The sequence below is a fragment of the Eurosta solidaginis genome, chromosome 3, assembly GCF_040869045.1.
Source record: "Eurosta solidaginis isolate ZX-2024a chromosome 3, ASM4086904v1, whole genome shotgun sequence".
Classification (NCBI taxonomy): domain Eukaryota; kingdom Metazoa; phylum Arthropoda; class Insecta; order Diptera; family Tephritidae; genus Eurosta; species Eurosta solidaginis.
In genome coordinates this window covers 241,274,783-241,297,820 of record NC_090321.1, presented here as the reverse complement: position 1 = coordinate 241,297,820, position 23,038 = coordinate 241,274,783, and the positions used below count along the sequence as shown (strand labels likewise).

The window sequence follows — 23,038 nt, the reverse complement described above, 5'->3', positions numbered from 1 at the left end:
CGATATCGAAAAAGTGGGCGTGGTTATAGTCCGATATCGTTCATTTTAAATAGCGATCTGAGATGAGTGCTCAGGAACCTACATACCAAATTTCATCAAGATACCTCAAAATTTACTCAAGTTATCGTGTTAACGGACGGACGGACGGACGGACGGACGGACGGACGGACATGGCTCAATCAAATTTTTTTTCGATCCTGATTATTTTGATATATGGAAGTCTATATCTATCTCGATTCCTTTATATATGTACAACCAACCGTTATCCAATCAAACTTAATATACTCTGTGAGCTCTGCTCAACTGAGTATAAAAATAGGTAGGTACTTTGTGTGAGGATGCAAAGCTTCACGTTTTTTGTGGTCTGCATGTAAAAACTACGACTACGAATAACGTATTTCAAAAATATATGAAGTAAACGTAGCTATTTGATGAAACTTGATGAATTTTGAAGCTTCTATCCGTAAAAAAGGGGCAAAATGACAGTTTGTATGAAGTATATAATATATATACCCCCGATCTCTATGATTTTTTCAGACAAAAATATATGCTATATACATAAGCATTCGTTGAAATTTGAAGCCTCTGGCTCTTAAAATAGGGCAGTAATTGCGAAAAGTTTCTTATCTGAACAATCGGTTGTATGAGATATATACTATATACACAACCGATCTCTATGATTTTTTCAGACAACTAATTCTTTTGTTGGTTTTTTGGCCTTTAGTTTGTAAAAATGTTTGTAAATTGTCGAGCTCGAGGCCATACAATATTAAATAACAAACAAATAAAACTGTTTATTTGTATATGTTATATATTGTCGTTTTTTATTTATCGATATTTCGACTTCAATTAGAAGTCATCTTCAGGAATCGTTGGATGTACCAGATCTGGTATATACAAATAACAGTTTTATTTGTTTGTTATTTAATATTGTATGGCCTCGAGCTCGACAATTTACAAACATTTTTTCAGACAACAATATATGCCATATACGTAAGCGTTCGGTGAAATTTGAAGATTCTAGCTGTTAAAATGGGGCTAAAATTGCGAAAATATATATATATACTATATATATATACTATATATACCACCATATATACTATATATACCACCGATCTGTATGATTTTTTCAGACAAAAATATATGCTATATACATAAGCATTCGTTGAAATTTGAAGCCTCTGGCTCTTAAAATAGGGCAGTAATTACGAAAAGTTTCTTATCTGAACAATCGGTTGGGGGGGATATATACTATATATACGACCGATCTCATCAAATTTTTCAGGCAACAATATGTGCAATATACGAAAGTATATGGTGAAGTTTGAAGCTTCAATCTGTTAAATTGAGTAAGATATTACAAAAATCCTCTTTTTCTGAAAAATCGGTTGTATGGAGGATATATGCTATAGTGGTCCGATCCGGCCGGTTCCGACAAATGTCTAATCGGACACCCAAATACACCTGCTCAACAAATTTTATCAAGTTATCTAAAAAATTGAGGGACTAGTTTGCATACAAACAGACAGACGGACAGACAGACAGACGGACATGGCTAAATCAACTCAGCTCTTCATTCTGATTATTTCGGTATACTTAATGGTGGGTCTATCTATTTTCCTTTAAGGACTTACAATTTTGGGTTTCGTGACGAAATTAATATACCATTTCTTTTTCATGAAAGGTATAAAAATAATAGAAAACTTATTGCCGGATTCATAGATCAAGAACAAAAGGACGACTTAAGACCTTGAAGTAGTTAATTTAATGGTTCTAATGGAATAAGAAAACACATTCAGATCATCGTACATATTGGGTCATTCCATGCCAAATCATTCAATTGACAGATTTTTCCTCATCGATTTTGTTGAAATAGGAAAAAGTTTTTATATCCATAGAATAATGTTTCGATCAAGCTTATATATTATTTCTAATTGCTGTTTTTATGTACAGATCCCTTTTTCGCTCTTATTTGGAATCCAAATCTATAAATAAAGTTTTGGTTGTAAAGATGGGGATTCGTGCTATTAGCGAGCTTTAGGAATTATTAGTCGTATTGCTTTTGTTTAGCTATATTTTATTAAAAAAATTTGTTAAAAATAAACGATTGTGAGCCCACAAAGAAATCTATTTGCACTTGGGCACTATTGTGAATATTTGTTTAGGACTAATACTGCATTACCGGCAGTTGCTAGGGTTCGCCATTTATTTAATTGAGAGAACAGCTGATTTCTGTTGATATTTGATATGAGACTTTTATATTTTTCGTTCATCAGTTTTTTGCTCTAACCAATCCGGTAGTACTATAGTTCAGATCTTAATATGCGTCGATTGTTGAAAAAAACTTAGAGGGATTTTTGAAAGCGTTAACTGGATTTTGGAACTGTCAGTTGGTTTTTCGAAAGGGTCAAATGGATTTCTGAATTTTCAATTGGATTATAGAAAACGTCATTTGGATTTCAGAAAGGGTTCATTGGATTTTCGAAAACATTGAAAAAATTAAATTTACTATTTCCTAAATCCTATTTGCGTTTTTTAAAATCAATTTGAAATCGTAAAGAACAGTTAATTGGATTTTAGAAAATGTAAATTGGAATTTAAATAGGGTGAATATAATATTTTTTTACATTTTCTAAATCGCAATTGGCCTTCTCTAAAATCCAATTAGTTTTTACCAAAATGCAAAAGTAGCATACTAAAATTCAACTGACAGCTCTTAAATCAAAAAAGACTCTTTCAAAATACCAACTGACGATTCTTAATTGCAACTTACGGTCTGAAGATTACAACTGACAGTTCTAAAGTCCAATTGACGCTTTAGGAAACCCAACTGACTATTCTAAAATCCAATTAACTTTTTTGTAACCGCTTTCTTTTTTTGGAACCGGGTACTCTCTTGTACCGTGTAATTTTTGGAGCCGGGAACTCTTTAACCGAATATTTTTTCAGAACCGGGTTATCTTTAGAGCCGGTTTCTCTTTTGGATCCGGGACCTTTTTTAACCGGTACTTTGTAAATACCGAGACATGTTTGAACCGAGTACTGTTTGGAACAGCCTACTTTTTCAGTACCGTCATGGAACTCTCAAAAGCAGTGTTATGTACAAACATACAAGCGAGGCTAAAATAGTGCTACCCACATCAATAAACCATCGTAATTTACGTGTGGCATTTTTGTTTTTGAACTTTACCGTTTGAATTGTTGAGACTAGAAACCACCGTTTATTTAATTTATAAGGACCTCCCTAATATACATTTAGCGAAACTTAATTTTTAGCAGGCATTTGCCTTTTATGAATATAGATATGTCATTTGTCATTGAGTTTGACGAGCCAGTCGTTGAATTGGTTTCCGACCTGCCTTTGGTGTGGGCGCGTTTTGTTGTGGATATCAGTTTTTCAACCATGTTCGACTTTATATACACAGCTGTTAGGATGCTAGGCTTATGGTATTCTTATATTTAGCGTACATAAGGTTCATCGTTTTGATGTTTGGTAGGAAGATGACATGAGCCGCCCTTCAAGAGTGCTTGTACACCTATAAAAACAATATTTTGCCATTTTACGATCATTCTACCTTCATTTGTTGCACAGCAGGCCTTTTCTTATCTGGCCCTATTTTGCCATTTTACGATCATTCTACCTTTCATTTGTTGCACAGCAGGTATTTTCTTATCTGGCCCTGATGATTTAGGAGTGGTTTTTACCGCGCTATCAATTATAATATCAATCATCAGTCCGCGAACTGTTCGTCCGTATTCGAAGTGAAGCTGTAGTCTCCCACTTTTTCCGCATTTACTTCCAAAGGGAGTCTTCTCAATTACGATACCACTTCCAGTGCTCTTTTTCAGTACAGTTGGAGCTTACGATATCTTCACAAACAATTTTTTTTTAGAATCTATTAACCCTACCCATATCAGGTTTAGTTTAAATATACTAAAAAACATTGCTTCCTCAAATTTTCCTAACTTAAAATGATGTTGAATTACATCAGGATTTCCTTAGAGCACAAGCTCTCTTTCACGAACTTATGATCCTCTTTTATTGTTATTGCATTCCTACAAATTTTTCACAGTGCCAAACTCTTAACGTTTCCAATTTAAGAATTTCTGGAATTTGGTTCATTACTTTGGTATGGCGTTTTTAAAGGCTTTGACCTTCTCAAACTTCTTTACTTGTATGTTGAAGCCAATATATGTATGCATGGTCAGAGAAAGGTGGTCTATCATGGATTCTTCAATCATATTGAAGACATCTCCAAATATTGAAGAATCAAAATTTATACAAAATCACATTGGTGATTTAAAATCAATAATAAGATGAACTAACATGGAATGTCCCAAAGACATAATTTTTCATGTATTTTCAAATTTCTTTGTGTGCGTTTCTTTATTTGTTTTTTTAAACTAAGTTAAGTTTATCTTTATTTACTTTTTTGGACCAACGGTTCATAGTGCGTACATGGGAGCTACCCATACTTCCACTTGGAAACATTTTTGTTCATTGTGAATGCCCTCAATGAGTGCTGGGTGATGGCACATTCGCCCAACCAGATTACTTCTTAATTATCCTCAACAATTCACCTTCACAACCTCTGCAGATTGTCGAAAAACTATGCAATAGCACAATGAACTGTGATGACATCCGTAAGTACCCTTACCAGCTAATAAAAGTCTACCTGTCGATACTTTCAACGTTCAAGACCTCGAGGGAACTGATTGCTGGACAGACATATGTGAAATTCAGAAAGGAAACGTCTAGTCTGAATTAAACAAGATTGTTACCGCAGTTTAACCTTTTCAAGCAAAGGGCTGTGTAATATTGATAAGGAGTACCAATGTTATTGAGAGTCGTTCCAAGCCAAAAAATTGTCTCTCTGATGCACCAACCTTTTCGCCTCGCATAATTGACACTAAGCCTACTGCTACCCCATGGAAGAAACAAACATGGCAGCTGGAAATATCTCACTGGACACTCTAGTGGACATTTGCATAATTTGGACTCACCTAAGGCGAATAACGAGAGACTTCCAAAAGTAATACTCTGGAATCCGGTAGTGCATAGTGCAGCTGCTGATACAAATATGCCCAAAATATTTGGTAAATTACGCCAAGCACCCACCAGGCGAGTCTCAAGCTTAATCGCTACCTATACTAGAAAAAACCTTGACCAGCTTTGGCTATATAAGAGGGAAATAACAACAGCTTACTAATTTGCTCTTCAGACTAAAAGTTGGATGTGATAATGAAATTATTATTTTGTCACATCATCTGAAAAAGGCATGAATCGGAGAGTTAGTGGCGAATCGTGTAAATGTGTGAGCTTTCTTCTACTAACCATTCCATTCCATAGAGTACATCGGCATATTATTCAAACGTGTGAGTCTCTTAACTAAGAGCCTGTTACAATGTCTGCTGCTTACTATCAATCTAATAGACCACTCCTCAATGAAGATTGCGTAAACCTAGAGATGCAACAACATTCGTAGGCACATACAGAGATCAGGTATTAAAAAAGTCATCGCCTGCATGCCAGTCTGATACTCGTACTCTCGTCTACCATGCCTTCGTACAGCTTGGCTCTATATAAATTTACTGCCTGCAGAAATCTCTAATTCAGGTGTGCGAACATCTTCAGCTTTTAAGCGTTAAAGCTTAGCCGTTTAGCGGATAGCGAATTGCGTTTTATCGTTTTGGTTTGAGAATGCTGAACTGTGTGTGGAAACGTTTAAAGAATTTATGTACAACTTTTTCACTGCAATGTATAACTTTATCATTTGTCTTATTGAATTTACATATAAACATGTAAATACATACATATACAAAGGTTTGACAACTATGTTAAGTGCAGTTACACTTGCAAGTTTCCGCCTCTGGCGTGGCTAAACTCAGTGTGGGACTTGTATGCGTCAGCATAGGAATTTCTCAAAGAAAGGATAAAATAAAAGTTGATTGAAGGAGGAATGTGCTCATGTCAAGTTGAGTTTTGTTGATGTCATACAATATTCATAAAGCATTGGGGAATATTTTAAGTCGATAGGGGTATTAACCTGGGTCGATTTGTATGGACGAAAGTTAACAGATATCGCACCATCGACTTTTCGATAGGATTTGGGTTCAGTTTTGTTAGGTTTGGTCGAAAAATGGACCATTTCGCCATTTTTTTCGCAGGCTCGAAAATTATTTTTTTGGGTATGCGTAGTGGAACTTTTTTCCTGAGCCCAAATCCTATCGAAAAATCGATGGCGCGATATCGGTTAATAAATCGATCCAGTCTAATGTATATCACTCCGGGTGCAGTTAGTCGTGCATAAACAATGACGATGGAGTACTTTTTAAACCTTTATTTTTATAAAGCCTGCGTATGACAGGAATGTTTAGAAGTACAGAAAATATATATTGCGAAAGTTATTACAGTACTAGAAGACTCGGCGGATGTTGTTCTAAGTTGGCTTAACTACGTGCCACTTTCGCCTGGACAGCATGGTCTGTTCGGAATGTAAATCCTCATTACTGAGGTCATACTTTTCGTGTTTCATTTACTACCCACTCAAGATGGACTCACATATAGGGACGTGAATCAGTTCGGAGATTACAGATTTCTATGTTATTCATTCCGTCATATTGCAGTGTGCCAACGTGCAACTTCAGACAAGGGTTATAAATAGTTAATAGTTGAATTGACTAAACAAATTTGTTCTCAAAAAAAAAAAAAATAACTCGGTTTAATTAACCATAATACGATCAAAGTCTGTTAATTTAAGAACAGCAAATCCGATTTGTTGATTTTACTGGTCTGTTTTATGTCGGTGTGGAATAGTTTCTACTCGAGAAAATTGTTAGAAACCCAGTACTAATCAAGTCAAGTATGATGGTAGAACAAGTGCAAATTCAATTTAATTAGAATTCCATTAGAGAAATACATTAAAGAGACTAGTTGAAGAGTTAAAACTTTATCGTTTTGTGAATTGCAAACTCTTTTGTTTGAGAACGCTGCTTCTCCAGTGTTTCTCGAGTAGTGTTCCAACAATAAGAGATTCAAGAACGGGGGTAGTTATCTTATCTTCCTCCATTCTATATCTTACTTCAGGGTTTGTTGGGTTATAATGCAAGCAAGGTCCCTTACGTTAGATAGTTTTTTGTAGTAGCTAGTGTATTTCGACTAGAGTAATTTGTCGGAAGACCATACTATTAATCGAATTGAGAATGATTAGAGAACTAGGGAAATTCAATTTACAATAGAATCTCAAAAGCAAAATACAACCGACTTAAATAGGAGAACTATAATTTTTTTCAAATTAAGGATTAGAGTCCGTTTCCTTTAAGAACGCTATGTTTCTCGAGTCGTACTCCATCAATAAGTCCTTCGAGAATGGTGATATTTATCTAATCTTCCTCTAAAATTTATATAGCTTCAGTATTTGTTCCAGCTGATTATAAGAGTGCCGATTTTATAAGAATAAAAAGCACCACCATGCATTCGGTATTTAACTTAACATCCAGCCTACACATTTTACTGAATCTCGGTTAAAGGCAATCGTTAGTAAATCGACTCCTGAGTGGAATATCAAGCTAACTCAGAAAACTTTTCAATAATGCACTATTTCAGAATTTGTTTCAAAAACACCTTATCTGAGCTTAAATTCAATACATTTTTACATTAGCTGGGGCGTTTATGAATCAAATTCTAAAGTAGGGTGTTTTTGGAAACTATTCTCAGAGAGCGTTTTCGAGCTGGTAACTCTCTGGTGATATTCCACTTAGTCGTCGATATTATATATTTAACAAGTAAGGAAGGCTAAATTCGGGTGCAACCGAATATTGCATACTCAGCTCAGAGCTTTGGAGAGAAAATTATCTTTTTCATGGATACATACGAATGGTAATACTAAAAAGTGGAGCAACTTGCCTTTGCTATCTTTCTTCAGCTATCAATTCGTTTTATTTGAATATTTATACTCAGTTGAGCAGAGCTCACAGAGTATATTAAGTTTGATTGGATAACGGTTGGTTGTATAGGTATAAAGGAATCGAGATAGATATAGACTTCCACATATCAAAATCATGAGGATCGAAAAAAAATTTGATTGAGCCATGTCCGTCCGTCCGTCCGTTAACACGATAACTTGAGTAAATTTTGAGGTATCTTGATGAAATTTGGTGTGTAGGTTCCTGAGCACTCATCTCAGATCGCTATTTAAAATGAACGATATCGGACTATAACCACGCCACTTTTCCGATATCGAAAATTTCGAAAAACCGAAAAAGTGAAATAATTCATTACCAAAGACAGATAAAGCGATGAAACTTGGTAGGTGAGTTGAACTTATGACGCAGAATAGAAAATTGGTAAAATTTTGGACAGTGGGCGTGGCACCGCCCACTTTTAAAAGAAGGTAATTTAAAATTTTGCAAGCTGTAATTTGGCAGTCGTTGAAGATATCGTGATGAAATTTGGCAGGAGCGTTACTCCTATTACTATATATACGCTTAATAAAAATTAGCAAAATCGGAGAAGGACCACGGCCACTTTTATAAAAAAAATTGTTTAAAGTAAAATTTTAACAGAAAATTTAATATCTCTACAGTATATAAGTAAATTATGTCAACATTCAACTCCAGTAATGACATGGTGCAACAAAATACAAAAATAAAAGAAAATTTCAAAATGGGCGTGGCTCCATCCTTTTTCATTTAATTTGTCTAGGATACTTTTAATGCCATAAGTCGAACAAATATTTACCAATCATTTTGAAATTTGGTAGGGGCATAGCTAACTGTTTTCTGTGAAAATGGGCGAAATCGGTTGAAGCTAAGCCCAATTTTTATTCACAGTCGTCCGTCTGTCTTTCCGCATGGCCGTTAACACGATAACTTGAGCAAAAATCGACATATCTTTACTGAACTTAGTTCACGTACTTATCTGAACCCACTTTATCTTGGTATAAAAAATGAACGAAAGCCGACTATGACCACGCCCACTTTTTCGATATCGAAAATTACGAAAAATGAAAAAAAAATCCATAATTCTATACCAAATACGAAAAAAGGGATGAAACATGGTAATTGGATTGGTTTATTGACGCGATATATAGCTTTAGAAAAAACTTTGTAAAATGGTTGTGACACCTACCAAATTAAGTAGAAGAAAATGAAAAAGTTCTGCAAGAAGAAATAAAAAACCCTTGACATCTTGGCAGGTATTACCTATATAAATAAATTAGCGGTATCCAACAGATGATGTTCTGGGTCACCATGGTTCACATTTTGGTCGATATCTGGAAAACGCCTTCACATATACAACTACCACCACTCCCTTTTAAAACTCTCATTAATACATTTAATTTGATACCAATATCGTACAAACACATTCTAGAGTCACCCCTGGTGCACCTTTATGGCGATATCTCGAAAAGGCGTCCACCTATAGAACTATGGCCCACTCCCTCATAAAATACTCTTTAATGCGTTTCATTTGATACACATGTCATACAAACAGATTCCAGGAAAATTAGGTAAATTTGAACGCATTTCCTTATCATTTTTTTTTTCTTCAGTTTTTCGAAATTTTCGATATCGAAAAAGTGTGCGTGGTTATAGTAAGACTTCGTTCATTTTAAATAGCGATCTGAGATGAGTGCCCAGGAACTTACATACCAAATTTCATTAAGATACCTCAAAATTTACTTAAGTTATCGTGTTCACGGAAAGACGGACGGACGGACGGGCGGACATGGCTAAATGAGCTTCTATTTTCGCCCAGATCATTTTGATATATAGAAGTCTATATCTCTCTCGATTAGTTTATGCCGTTACGGGGTACCGTTATGCGAACAAAATTAATATACTCTGTGAGCTCTGCTCAGCTGAGTATAAAAAAGCTATACACACAGAGTTAAGTAAATTTTTTATATAAAAACTGACTTACCTGTTAGTCAGCGAGGTGTAAAGCGGTTTGCCTATATGCTTATCTCGCTACTTTTTTCTGTTTTTTGTTCTTCTTCTTCAACAAAAACAAATCAAATCAAATACATTAAACACTAAATTAAAATTTTATGAAAGACACATTTTACTGAGATTTATGAACAGAAGTTCTTCAAGTGTATGTTCGCGCTGCTTTGTATGTAGTTTTGTACGCATGGGCCACATAGGTATGTAGTATGTACGTATGTATGTAGATATATAAATCTGGCAATTGCAAGGCTTCCGTGTATATTCGAACCCGATTTTGTTTTGTCCGAATATTTTCTTTTTAAATATATATTTTTGTTGGAAGTTTTTTTTTGTAAATTTGTTGTTATATGTAAGCAAGAGACATGGGTACACAACACTGCTCTTCCACACTTTGCACAATTGTCACTTTTTGGCAATTTAGCCACCTTACTTGCCTGCACTCTTACGCCACTAAAAAAAATTGAAATTATGAAATTTTTTTGGCTCTTCTTCCACATCAAATGTAGGGTAATTATTTATATATGTATGTATGTATGTAGGTACATGGCGCTCCTATATTCTGTTAACATCTCGTTTTGTAATCTTACCAGGGCCGGCTCAAGAGAATTTGGACTCTAGGCGAGTTACAATTTGCGGCGCCTTTCTCACGTATTTATAGAAAGAAATTGGAGATCAGAAAATTAGAGATCAGAAATATTAAATTCAAACTTAGTGTCAAAAAAACACAAAAAATTTCTTTTGCATATTAAATATATTTTTTTCAACAAAAGAACGAAGATATAACACACAAAAGTATTTTTAATTATCTTAGAGTTTACTAAAACTTCATTTTCCGCGCCTTCAACTCAGAGAAAGTTGATATAATTTAACTTAGTTTTAATTTTTGCGCAATTTCCTGCTCTATTGATAGCAATGCTAAACCTACAAACCTTTCTTGAGTCATGGTCGAACGCAAGTACGTTTTGATTAATTTCAGTTTCGAAAAGCTACGCTCGCCACTCGCAACCGACATTGGTATCGTCAACAAAATACGTATAGCTACAACTAAATTGGGCATGAGACCAGACAAGTTGTCCTGTAAAATATAGTTATTGTAATTCATCACATAAATCTGCAGCATCTATATCTTTAGATTCATTGAATGTTAAAGCTTTTTTTTGGATTCTGGCAACTTTTCAAAATTGTTTCTTTACTCTCATTCAACAAATTGTGGAGATCGTTCAAAAATCGAAAAACAGAGTTCATATTTTTCAGTTGCAGAAATCCCTCATCGATGGAATTGATAGCAGTATCCAAAATAGAAAAATAATGATTTATTTTGAATGTTTGCTTTTCATCTACAATTTGTTCGTCATCTCCTTCATACGAACATTGTTTTGTCCTTTTCCGTGGTCTATTCGATGATTTAAAATTAGTAATCACACCAATATTTTCAGCGACTGTTTTCGCATGAACCACGATCTCCACTAGCGTTATGGTGAAAATTAAATTTTTTTATGAAACTAAATATAAGGCCCCTACAAAATTTCTTTTTTTTTTTTTTTTGCAAAAAGGATTTTTAGTACAAAAGTGTTTATCGAATTTGGTGCCCCCTCGAACTTGGTGCCCTAGGCGAGTCGCGTAGTTCGCGTAGTGGTAGAGCCGGCCCTGAATCTTACAACATTTTTCTATTCATATATATGTATGTATATATACAATTGCAACTCGAAAAATGCGTGCGATATTTATTTTCGTACAAAATCTCAATTCGCAACACTAATTTGAACTGACAGATATATGTACGTCTGTATGTATTTTGTCTGCAATGAGCAAAATATTTTTAAAACCCATATTTTTTTGTATTGCTATTTAAGGTTTTAGACGTAGGTAGATACGTCTTTTCTGCAATGTTCTGTCTGAATTGCTCTTAGGGGAGAAGCGCGACGGGATCCGCTAATAGAAAATAGATATCAACGAAGCAACGACCTCAGAGATTTGTTATGCTACACTTGCACTGATTTTTACACTTTATTTTGGGCTTTTATAAAACCAGACACATCTTTTCCACATGCTGGTTGACTTCTCGTGAACACTGTAAGCAAAATCTTGATATTTCTCAATTTTCAATATAGTTTTGTTTTTTCGCTTTACGTACAAGCCTTAAGAGCCCACACTGTCGTTTCATAAAACCCGTCCGTCTCAAAAGCAAATCGTTTCTAAATTGCTTGTTAGAATTCTTTCCTTTAGTATGAAAAACATTCAAGCGGTTTGCTATTGTTGTTGTGTTTCTCTCCCTCAGCTGTCAGTTGTGTTCTAATATATGCTCTCTGTATCTTGTGGCAACTGTCAATAGCTGACATTTGCTTCGATTGGCAATGCTTTACACAAAAGAAATTTGGGGTGGAAAATGCGCATGCTTTTGATTGCAACTCTGTTATAACGGTAGTTATGTACATGCCCATTGGTCGCACAGCTGCTGTAAAAACACAGGGTGGTTTTCGCTACATTTCTATTGTTTGAGAGTTTCAAGCAATTTGACGATTTACATTCGAATGGAAAATATTTTTTGCGGACCTCTAGATTTTTAAAGTTTTTGATGTGAAAACATCTTTGCTCGCGGTTTGGCTGAATACAGAATGTAAGCGTATGCGTAATCACGACACTCTATCATAACATTTGCGTCAACGCAAACCAAAAAAAGAATAGAAAAGGAAAAGAATGGAGAGAAAATTACGACGACGTATAGACGATACGTTATCGAACTGTAATAAAGTTGCTATCGATAACAAAGGCTACCAATGACTTATCAATTTTGTATAGACGCGTTATCAGTTTGTTAGCGATTTATTTTCGAAAATGTATCTATTATTTATCGAAATATTATCCATTCGTTATCGGATTGTTAGCAATTTTTTGCCGGCGTGTTATCCAAAAGTTGCAATTGTAATCTCAAACTTGTCGATTTGCTATGAAAAAGTTATTGATTTATTAAAAAAAAATGTCGATTTCTTATAAAAATTATAGATTTCTTATAAAAAATTTATTTATTATCAATTTAGTACCGAAAAGTTGATGGTTGGTTATCACAATGTTACAAATTTGCTATCGCAAAGTTATCGAGTTATTATCAAAAAATTTGTTAACTACAACTAGATAAAATTTTAAGACAAAATCCACAAATCTGATAACACGACGATAGTAATTCGTTATCGATAACATGCCGATAGTGAAACAAAAGTTTCTCGGTATCGGTTGTTAACGATAAGAATGCGACGAAGGTCTTCTCAAAAGGCTAAACAATATTTTTTTCTGGCAAAGTGTGGTTGAACTTCAACCCCTGGTAGTTGATCCAGCCAGTGGGAAAGCTCTAGTTTATTTAAAAATATTAGTTGACTTTTTTCTCTTAGCTAATTTTAGAATGTCATGACAAGCCAACTCTGATTGAAAAGTATAACTTATCGTTAAACAAGTGGGCCTAACAGTATAAAACCTCAAGAACTGCAAAATTTCTCTTCACGATTTACCCCCAAAAGATATTAGGCCATGCTTCTCCTCCAATTTGCGTCGTTCTCCTTTTTAATTTTCCCTACAAACTTTTTTCGAAATTTTTGATGTTTTTTTGCCTAAGGCTTGCACCCAGGACCTTAAGTGTGATAGGGGGAGCACGCTACCACGACAGCACGCCACGGTAATGGGGAGTCAACATCTATACATACAAATTTGGAAAAATAGTTGAGGAGAGGACTTTATCCAAATTCCAACCCCTTTTCTTCAAACCAAAACCTGTAGCACAAACTGGCGTAGAAGATCACTGAGGCTTTTGAGACCTCGAAGTACTGAAGGACAAGGTATTCCGTCAGGTAGCTTCCACAAGGTTACAACAAAGCGTTTGTACGGCATTCCGGATAGCTCTTCGCTCCCTTGTGCATCCACATTCACTTATGGCCCCATTGCTTTCTATTCGTAAATTAAATCACGTTTTAGCACAGATTGACCCTCGAACACCTTCGAAACTTCCTCCTAGAATTCGTATACACATATTCCGCAATATTTCTTCATTTTACTTCTTGTAGAAAACTAGTTAAGCATGAAGTGATTAGCTGACTCCACTCGTTGTGCTCGTTGTAAATATCATAGTTGGTGTCGCAGGGTATATTCATCAACATGATTTAATCACCTTAGGAGATAGGCCTCAGTAGCGCCGCTGAGCGCTTAGCATTAAAAACTGGCCAGAAGGTTTTCGATATTTGGCAAATGGCGGTGTGAGAGATTGATTAGCAGACCCGAGCCCCACTTCTACAGAAGTGAACTACTAGTGTCCAGCGGTGTTATAAAGTCCCTACTGACAATCAACACCGGTTTGCCCGCATCAGCTGAGAAATGTCGCCATGCACTTGCACTCAGATAATATTTATCGATAAGTAAGAAAGGATCCGCAGGGTATCCAAAAATTTTACCCTGGCCACTTTGCAATCCGAAATTTTGAGGTCTTGGTGCCTTCGTCTTAGATGACGACCCAGAGTAGGGGAGATGGGACATCACGCTGCGGCGAAGCCCTTCTGACCTTTCTATGAGCAATTGTACCCACCGTTCTACTGCGACAGTCCTGTCGCTCAGTATTATTTCGATAATAATGATCGGAGACAGTTAGACTCTAAATCCTTTTAATCCGTTTTCTAGGTAACAGTCAATAGGATAGAATAATCGGTTTAAATTCCTTGGTTGAGACATGGGTACTCTTCCCTTCCCTTTAACCCTTTAAGTCCCTTTAACCTTATTTCCATACTTGGCCCATCTTCAAGTAGTTTCCGTAATTGCAGGTATTTCCCAGAGATCTCTACAGCTTCAACAGGAAATATGTCATCACCTTCCAGAGACTTTATAGAGAAAGCTAAGAGCCCATGCAATCTCGTTTTCTTCAAGGGAGATCACAAGTAACCGTCTGGGCTAACAATCTCAGGCGATGTGGTGTTTCTTAGACACTAATTTTGTAAATGAGGTACGAAGATTTAAGCTTAAAAAGGGGTACGTTGACTAAATTCGTTCAACATATTATTTCGTTCTTCTTTCATGATCTCTTAGTGGTAATCTAAAGGTTTATAAACCATTGGTATGCGCAGCTGCAGATTAAGGAGATTGTTACGAATGTGCGTAGTCATTGCGCGGATATGAATCTGGTACCCTTCGGTATAAGCTTTTCTGGTGTTAGCAAGTCTGCCGCAGTACCGACTTTCATTATGTTGGTAGCTTTTAAACGAGTACTACGATGGCATGCCTTACTATGGACATATTCAAAGCTGGAAGCAAAAAACAAATAAGTTACTTCAGGCAGATTTCCTCCTTAAATCTTCGTTACATATCATTTCATCTCTAGAATATCCAGAAATGTTGGCTCAAAATCCTTACTAACAACTCACTTTTTTTGTTGATTTTAAACCAGCTAAAAAATTACAACAACGAAGCAAAATAAAACTTAAATTATTTATTCAGTCCTTATATATTTACAAACAATCAAACCTATAAATTAAATCAAACAGAACATTTTACAACAATTAAACTTAACCAAACAAACCGCCAGCCGCACCACCAAACAAACCAGCCCCACCTGCACCGCCTGCACCAGCAAATCCTCCACCACCACTCTCCGAGTAGTGCGCTTTAATGTGTCCACCTCCAAAACCGCCACCAAAGCCCTTAAAACCACCCAAACCGCCAAGACCACCAAAACCACCTAAGCCACCACCAAAGCCGCGCGAACGTATATGTACGCTAGTGCGATACCGTTTAAAGCCACCACCGAAACCAGCACCAGCTAAGCCGCCGATACCTGCGCCAATTCCGGCACCACCTAAACTGCGACCTTCAATACCAGTGGCAGGCAAAACCACTGGCTGTTGTACGGATGCGGCTACCACTGGCACTTGCTGCACGGTTTGTATATTAGAAATAACGGGCACCTGTTGAATTTGCTGATATGCCGTTAAAACGGGCACTTGTTGTACAGATTGTAAAGCACTAAGATCACCACCGTAATTTGTAAAACTAGTGAAAGGACTTGAATAAGCATTTGCGTTTCTGGAGAGATTGTCGATGTCACTAATTGTAGTTAAGCTCTCATCTATGCCACTTGCAAGTGGACGATAACTAGTGGTGATACCACTTAGGTCTGTAGAAAGTCCCACGAGATCGTTGCTAGTATAATCGCCGCTATCGTCGAAGGAACGCGTTTGTCGATAATCAGGTATACCATAACTCGTAGCGGGTGGTCTGAGCACTTCATTTTTGGCACAAAATGTTTTTGTTGTTGTTATTATTAGTATCAATACTAAAATAATTGTATTTTTTGGTAACCACATTTTTATGTGGTTTTGTAAATTAATTTTATTTTCGATAAATGTCTAATGTTGAGATTATCTTACGACAGATCGATCTTACCAACTAAACTTATTTCTTAACCCATTATGTTTATATACTTGTTACGCAGCCTATTGAAATCGTACTTATTTAGTGAGTTTTTGGCTATATTTGAATTTTTCTTCTATGCTGTGACGGTCATCCCGTGTTCATGCCTTTATCAGTCCAGTGAGCTTCCATGAAAGAGTAACGAGTATTTACGTGAACAGCCAAAGCTTACCTTTGTTGTTTCTCAAGTATTGTTTGCACTTCTCAACTGTCAAGTTTAAAGTTTGAACATCATTATTGACCATTTCAATTATGCTGTCGTGAAAAAGGGAACATCACAGCAGTCAAACCAACTAGTTTGTAAGCTATCGCATAGCCATACCAAGTAAACTAGTCGGCAAAAAAAATCTAGATACATAAACAATTTAGTGAGATTTATTTATTTATTTATTTAATTAGTTATTTATTACAGCTTATAAGCCTAGATTAATAAATCCATATCACATATTACATGACATCTCTTCTGTCTATCTTATTGCAGTTGTACGACAATATGACATTAATTTCTTTTTAAATACATTCAGCTCTTCACAGTTTCTTATATCTATAGGAAGTTCATTAAATCTTTTTAATCCTTTGTAAAATAAATTGAGCTGTCCGCTTTCCGTGGAAAAGAGCGGAAGCCTAAAACTATTCTTATTTCTAGTATTAATATTGTGAATATCTTTTTGGTATGCAATATTACTGCACAAATACTCCGGTAAATTCCCTTTTTTATACTCAGTTGAGCAGAGCTCACAGAGAATATTAACTTTGATTGGATAACGGTTGGTTGTACAGGTATAAAGGAATCGAGATAGATATATACTTTCATATATCAAAATCATCAGTATCGAAAAAAAATTCGATTGAGCCATGTCCGTCCGTCCGTCCGTCTGTCCGTTAACACGATAACTTGAATAAATTTTGAGGTATCTTGATGAAATTTGGTATGTAGGTTCCTGGGCACTCATCTCAGATCGCTATTTAAAATGAACGATATCGGACAATAACCACGCCCACTTTTTCGATATCGAAAATTTTGAAAAATCGAAAAAGTGCGATAATTCATTACCAAATACGGACTAAGCTATGAAACTTGGTACATGAGTTGAACTTATGACGCGGAATAGAAAACTGGTAAAATTTTGGACAATGGGCTTGGAACCGCCCACTTTTAAAAGAAGGTAATTTAGAAGTTTTGCAAGCTGTAATTTGGCAGTCGTTGAAGATATCATGATGAAATTTGGCAGGAACGTTACTCTTATTACTATATGTCTGCTTAATAAAAATTAGCAAAATCGGAGAACGACCACGCCCACTTTTAAAAAATTTTTTTTTTTAAATTCAAATTTTAAAAGAAAAGTTAATATCTTTACAGTATATAAGTAAATTATGTCAACATTCAACCCCAGTAATGATATGTTGCAACAAAATACAAAAATAAAAGAAAATTTTAAAATGGGCATGGCTCCGCCCTTTTTCATTTAATTTGTCTAGGATACTTTTAATGCCATAAGTCTAACAAACATTTACCAATCCTTGTGAAATTTGGTAGAGGCTTAGATTCTAGGACGATAACTGTTTTCTGTGAAAAAGGGCGAAATCGGTTGAAGCCACGCCCAGTTTTTATACACAGTCGACAGGTCTGTCCTTCCGCTCGGCCGTTAACACGATAACTTGAGCAAAAATCGATATATCTTTACTAAACTCAGTTCACGTACTTATCTGAACTCACTTTGTATTGGTGTAAAAAATGGCCGAAATCCGACTATGAACACGCCCACTTTTTCGATATCGAAAATTACGAAAAATGAAAAAATGCCATAATTATATAACAAATACGAAAAAAGGCATGAAACATGGTAATTGTATTGGTATATTGACGCAAAATATAATTTTAGAAAATAACTTGGTAAAATGGGTGTGACACCTACCATATTAAGTAGAAGAAAATGAAAAAGTTTTGCAGGGCGAAATCAAAAGCCCTTGGAATCTTGGAAGGAATACTGTTCGTGGTATTACATATATAAATAAATTAGCGGTACCCGACAGATGGTGTTCTGGATCACCCTGGTCCACATTTTGATCGATATTTCGAAAACGCCTTCACATATACAACTAAGGGTCACTACCTTTTAAAACCCTCATTAATACCTTTAATTTGATACCCATATCGTACAACCACATTCTAGAGTCACCCCTGGCCCACCTTTATGGCGATATCTCGAAAAGGCTTCCACCTATAGAACTAAGGCCCACGACCTTTTAAAATACTCATTAACACCTTTCATTTGATACCCATATCGTACAAACGCATTCTAGAGTCAACCCTGGTCCACTTTTATAACGATATTCCGAAAAGGCGTCCACCTATAGAACTAAGGCCCGCTCCCTTTTAAAATACTCATTAACACCTTTCATTTGATACCCATATAGTACAAACAAATTCTAGAGTCACCCCTAATCCACCTTTATGGCGATATCTCGAAATGGCGTCCACATATAGAACTCAGGCCCACGCCCTCTTAAAATACTCATTAACACCTTTCATTTGATACTCATATCGTACAAACAAATTCTAGAGTCACCCCTGGTCCATCTTTATGGCGATATCACGAAAAGGCGTCCATTTATAGAACTTAGGCCCACGCCCTTTTAAAATACTCATAAATACCTTTCATTTGATACCCATATCGTACAAAATAAATTCTAGAGTCACCCCTGGTCCACCTTTATGGCGATATCTCGAAAAGGCGTCCACCTATAGAACTTAGGCCCACTCCCTTTTAAAATTATCATTAACACATTTCATTTGATACCCATATCGTACAAACAAATTCTAGAGTCAGGCCTGGTCCACCTTTATGGCGATATCCCTAAATGGCGTCCATCTATAGAACTATGGCCCACTTCCATTTGATACACATGTCATACAAACACATTCCAGGGTTACCCTAGGTTCTTTTTACAACATGGTGATTTTACCTTACTCTGTCTCCACAGCTCTCAACTGAGTATGTAATGTTCGGTTACACCCGAACAAGCCTTCCTTACTTGTTAATATTAAAAACAAAATTCATTACAAAATAAAGTGTACGCTGTTTAACACTAAGCCATTATAATTTGTAAAGCATATCACTTGTCGGAGTATCACGTTCTTTATTTAATATAAACCTCATCGCCTTATTTTGCATTTTTTGTATGTTATCTATTATGTTATCTGCCACCAGAAACAGTATGGTAGGGCAGTAATTAAAATGGGGCTCCACTATAGTTCTATAAACTAAGATCTTGTGGTTCTTCGATACGTATTTACATGACCTGTACAGGAAACCTATTTTTTAGCAAACTTTTGCTTAAGACCATTTGTGTGGTCTTCAAATTTCAATCTATTATCAATAACTATACCTAAATAGTTTAGTTTTGATACTTACATAAGTACACTGTTGTCTATTTTTAGTTCATAACTGTTACTAACGTGGGTTCTAGTCAGAATCATATACTTGGTCTTATCGGAATTTATCTTTAATTTGTTTTGGCACATCCATAGGTACATATTTTCTAGGTCTGATTGAATTTTTTGCATAGCTATATTATTATTTTTTTTTTTTTATATTAAAATTGTTATCGCTTATAAAAATGAGAGTCTCATTTGCAAACAACTTTAAGTTACAATTCTTTACTGATTTAATTATATCATTTTTTAAACAATATTGGTGCAAGTACTGGTCCTTGTGGAAGGCCAATATCGACTGGTATTTCATTTGATATAAATGTTCCATTTACTAGTGTTCTTTGGCGACGATTTGAAAAGTAACTTTTGAACCATGCAAGCGCTTTATCTCTCACTCCAATGCTGTAAAGTTTTTCTATCATAATTTGTTGAGATAATGTTTCGAACGCTCGTTTTAGGTCTAAGAATACCGCAATTACAAAATTTTTTTCATTAAGTTGGTTTTTCCATTCAAAACCAATTGAGTTTAAAACAGACTCGCAAGAATGTTTTTTTCGAAAACCAGATTTCTCTGGTATTACAATTTTGTTCAACTCCATTAATTAATTAATTTATAAGAATACTGAATGAGATTGAGCTGAATGTTTAAAATTTGAAGGACTTAAGAACAGATCATGCTATCGTTTTGGTAAGCAAAAATCGACGCATAGTAACTTTATTAAAGCAAGATCAACTAAACATGGTTTTACTTCCGTGTGTTTGCCATTAGATTCAATTGCTGCAAAACTTCTTCAGAGCGAAATTGAATTTTTGATTTCAGAAACATTTAAATAGTTTTCTAAGCTCGCATATAGAAGGAGAAAAAAATTCTGTGAAATTATGTCCAGTTATAAAATTTTGCAGAACTTTTTTCTCCTTTGCAGGAGCTCAGATTTACTGAAAAACTACTCAAAAGACCATTTTCTTCCTTCCTCCCTCCTTTTCAGGAACTTCAGAACTATTTTATACCTACACAGAATAGTTTTCGTTTTTTTGTTATGCGAGATTGGGTATGTAAACTGCACAGATATGTTGTATTTAGGGCTGGAAGTGCCCGCTTTTTCGAATATTCGGTTATACATCGGGACTATCCGTTGGAAATCATGGTTATCCGGTTAATATTCATTTGTGAAACTATCCGGATACCCTGATTTATGAAAATCCGGGTTTTGGATATCCAGTGAAAGCAACAAACTGATGAACCATTTAACAGTAATAAATAAAAAAATAAATGTAAGGCGCGATAACCTCCGAAGAGATCTAAGGCCGATTTTCTCTTCCAATTTGCGTCGTGCTCCTCTTGATTTTCCCTACAAATTGGCCGGACGGGACCTACATGTTTTACGCCGACTTCGAACGGCATTTGCAAGGCAGATGAGTTTTCACTGAGAGCTTTTCATGGCAGAAATACACTCGGAGCGCTTGCCAAACACTGCCGAGGGGCGACCCCGCTTAGAAAAATTTCATCTAATTGAAAAACCTTATTTCTAAAATTTTTACGTTGTTTGCCCGTATTTAACAGTAATAACAATACTAAAATACTGGAAGTATAATTACTGAAAGAGGATCGTATCCGGAAATATCATATATTATTTCTAATTGCTGTTTTTATGTATGGGTCCCTTTTCCGCTCTTATTTGGAATCAAAATCTATAAATAAAGTTTTGGTTGCAAAGATGGAGATTCGGGCTATTAGCGAGCTTTAGGCAATTTTGGTCGTAGTGCTTTTATTTAGCTATATTTTATTAAAATAATTTGTTAAAAATAAACGATTGTGAGCACACAAAGAAATCTATTTGTACTATGGCACTATTGTGAATATTTGCACTGCATTACTATTGCTATTGTACGCTAGATGGCAGCGCATGACAGCTGATTTCTGTTGATATTTAATAACAGACTTCTATATTGTTTGCACAAGGTGCGCACGCGTCTGGCTCGTCTTATTTAATATTGAACTATTCCTATGCTGGTGAAAAAACAAGTGCTTGATTCATTTTGCGACTATAAAAAATTTCGTGTGGGACTCACGCATTTCTGGCACTGGAAAATAACTTTTCAGAAACTTTTGAAGTGTCAGGTACCAAAAGTTATCTTATGGCGAGTTACGACAGATTGGGTAATATATTTTAATGGTCTTAATATATTTTTTCAATTTCTTAGAATACGTAGCGCTAAAATTCGCATTACTCTCTTGCGTCACTCCCATTACTATTTAGGAATCTATCCATGGCCGTGAGATCACTGCTTTCCGGAGACGCCTCTTCATACTCGAGCATCAGGGTATTCTCGAGATACGAATATCCGGATTTTGCTTATTTAGGCAGATATCCGTATTTTTCACAAGCTATTCGTATATTCGGACATTCAGTTTATCCGGATACTTAGTTGAAAAATACGGCTGAAACTCCCAGCCCTAGTTGTAGCAGTAAAAGAAGAAGAGGGGTCAAATGCTTGACTTTGAAGAACTTTTATAAAAGACAGAGTATCTGTAATTTATTTAACTAATTTTTTATGAAATAGTAGAGCAAATTTATATAAATTTTTTACTAGTTGTATGAAATGTTTCTAATCTTAAGTATATTTATGAATGTAATGAATAAAATGTATTTTTTGTCTTTCTAGCCTTTTTTCTAAAAAAGTTCTGGCAGCGCTGCAGCTGACATTTTCTATAGACAACTGATATATCAAAAAGGGATATGTCTTCTGAGACTTTAATTTGTTGATTTCGTGCCGAAATATGCATTTCTAAAGCTAGAAATAAACCAAAAATCCTGGTTCAATTATGGTAATTTTGAACGGCTTAAATACGATCGTGAATGAGTACTCAACTTTATGGAACGTGTCATGTGGAGCTCTAAACTGGAAGCGTTAAAATAAGAATAAAAGATATAGTGACATTTTTCCGCCAAAAATATAAATTTTACTTGGTACTTACACCAGTATGAGCTATTTCGGAGTAGTTTGATAACAGTCAAACAATTCTTGTAAAGTTGTATTTATTCCGACTGTGTATATATTCTATGCATTGTATTCACTCATACATACATGCATATATGAATAAGTGGTTTTCTTATGTATATTGCATAATACGCATTGCCTCAGTTTCAGGGTTAATGGATGATCAATATTAAACGCTGGGAAATCTTATGAATCCCAGTTAAACGCGAA

The 23,038-nt window shown here is 35.4% G+C and overlaps 1 protein-coding gene across 14 annotated transcripts in view; it reads right to left on the bottom strand.

Annotated features, from left to right (window-relative positions):
• Nucleotides 1–12,236, bottom strand: part of metro (membrane palmitoylated protein 7-like protein metro) — a 65,161-nt gene extending 52,925 nt beyond the window's left edge. For 2 of the 14 annotated variants that reach the window (XM_067775720.1, XM_067775718.1), the window contains exons 1-2: nt 11,722–12,226; nt 9,926–10,401 (exon numbers count right to left, since the gene is read on the bottom strand). The gene's annotated coding sequence lies outside the window, so the exon portion shown is untranslated. The other 12 variants (XM_067775709.1, XM_067775714.1, XM_067775713.1 and 9 more) reach the window with 12 other exon arrangements.
• Between the last annotated feature and the right edge of the window lie 10,802 nt (nt 12,237–23,038).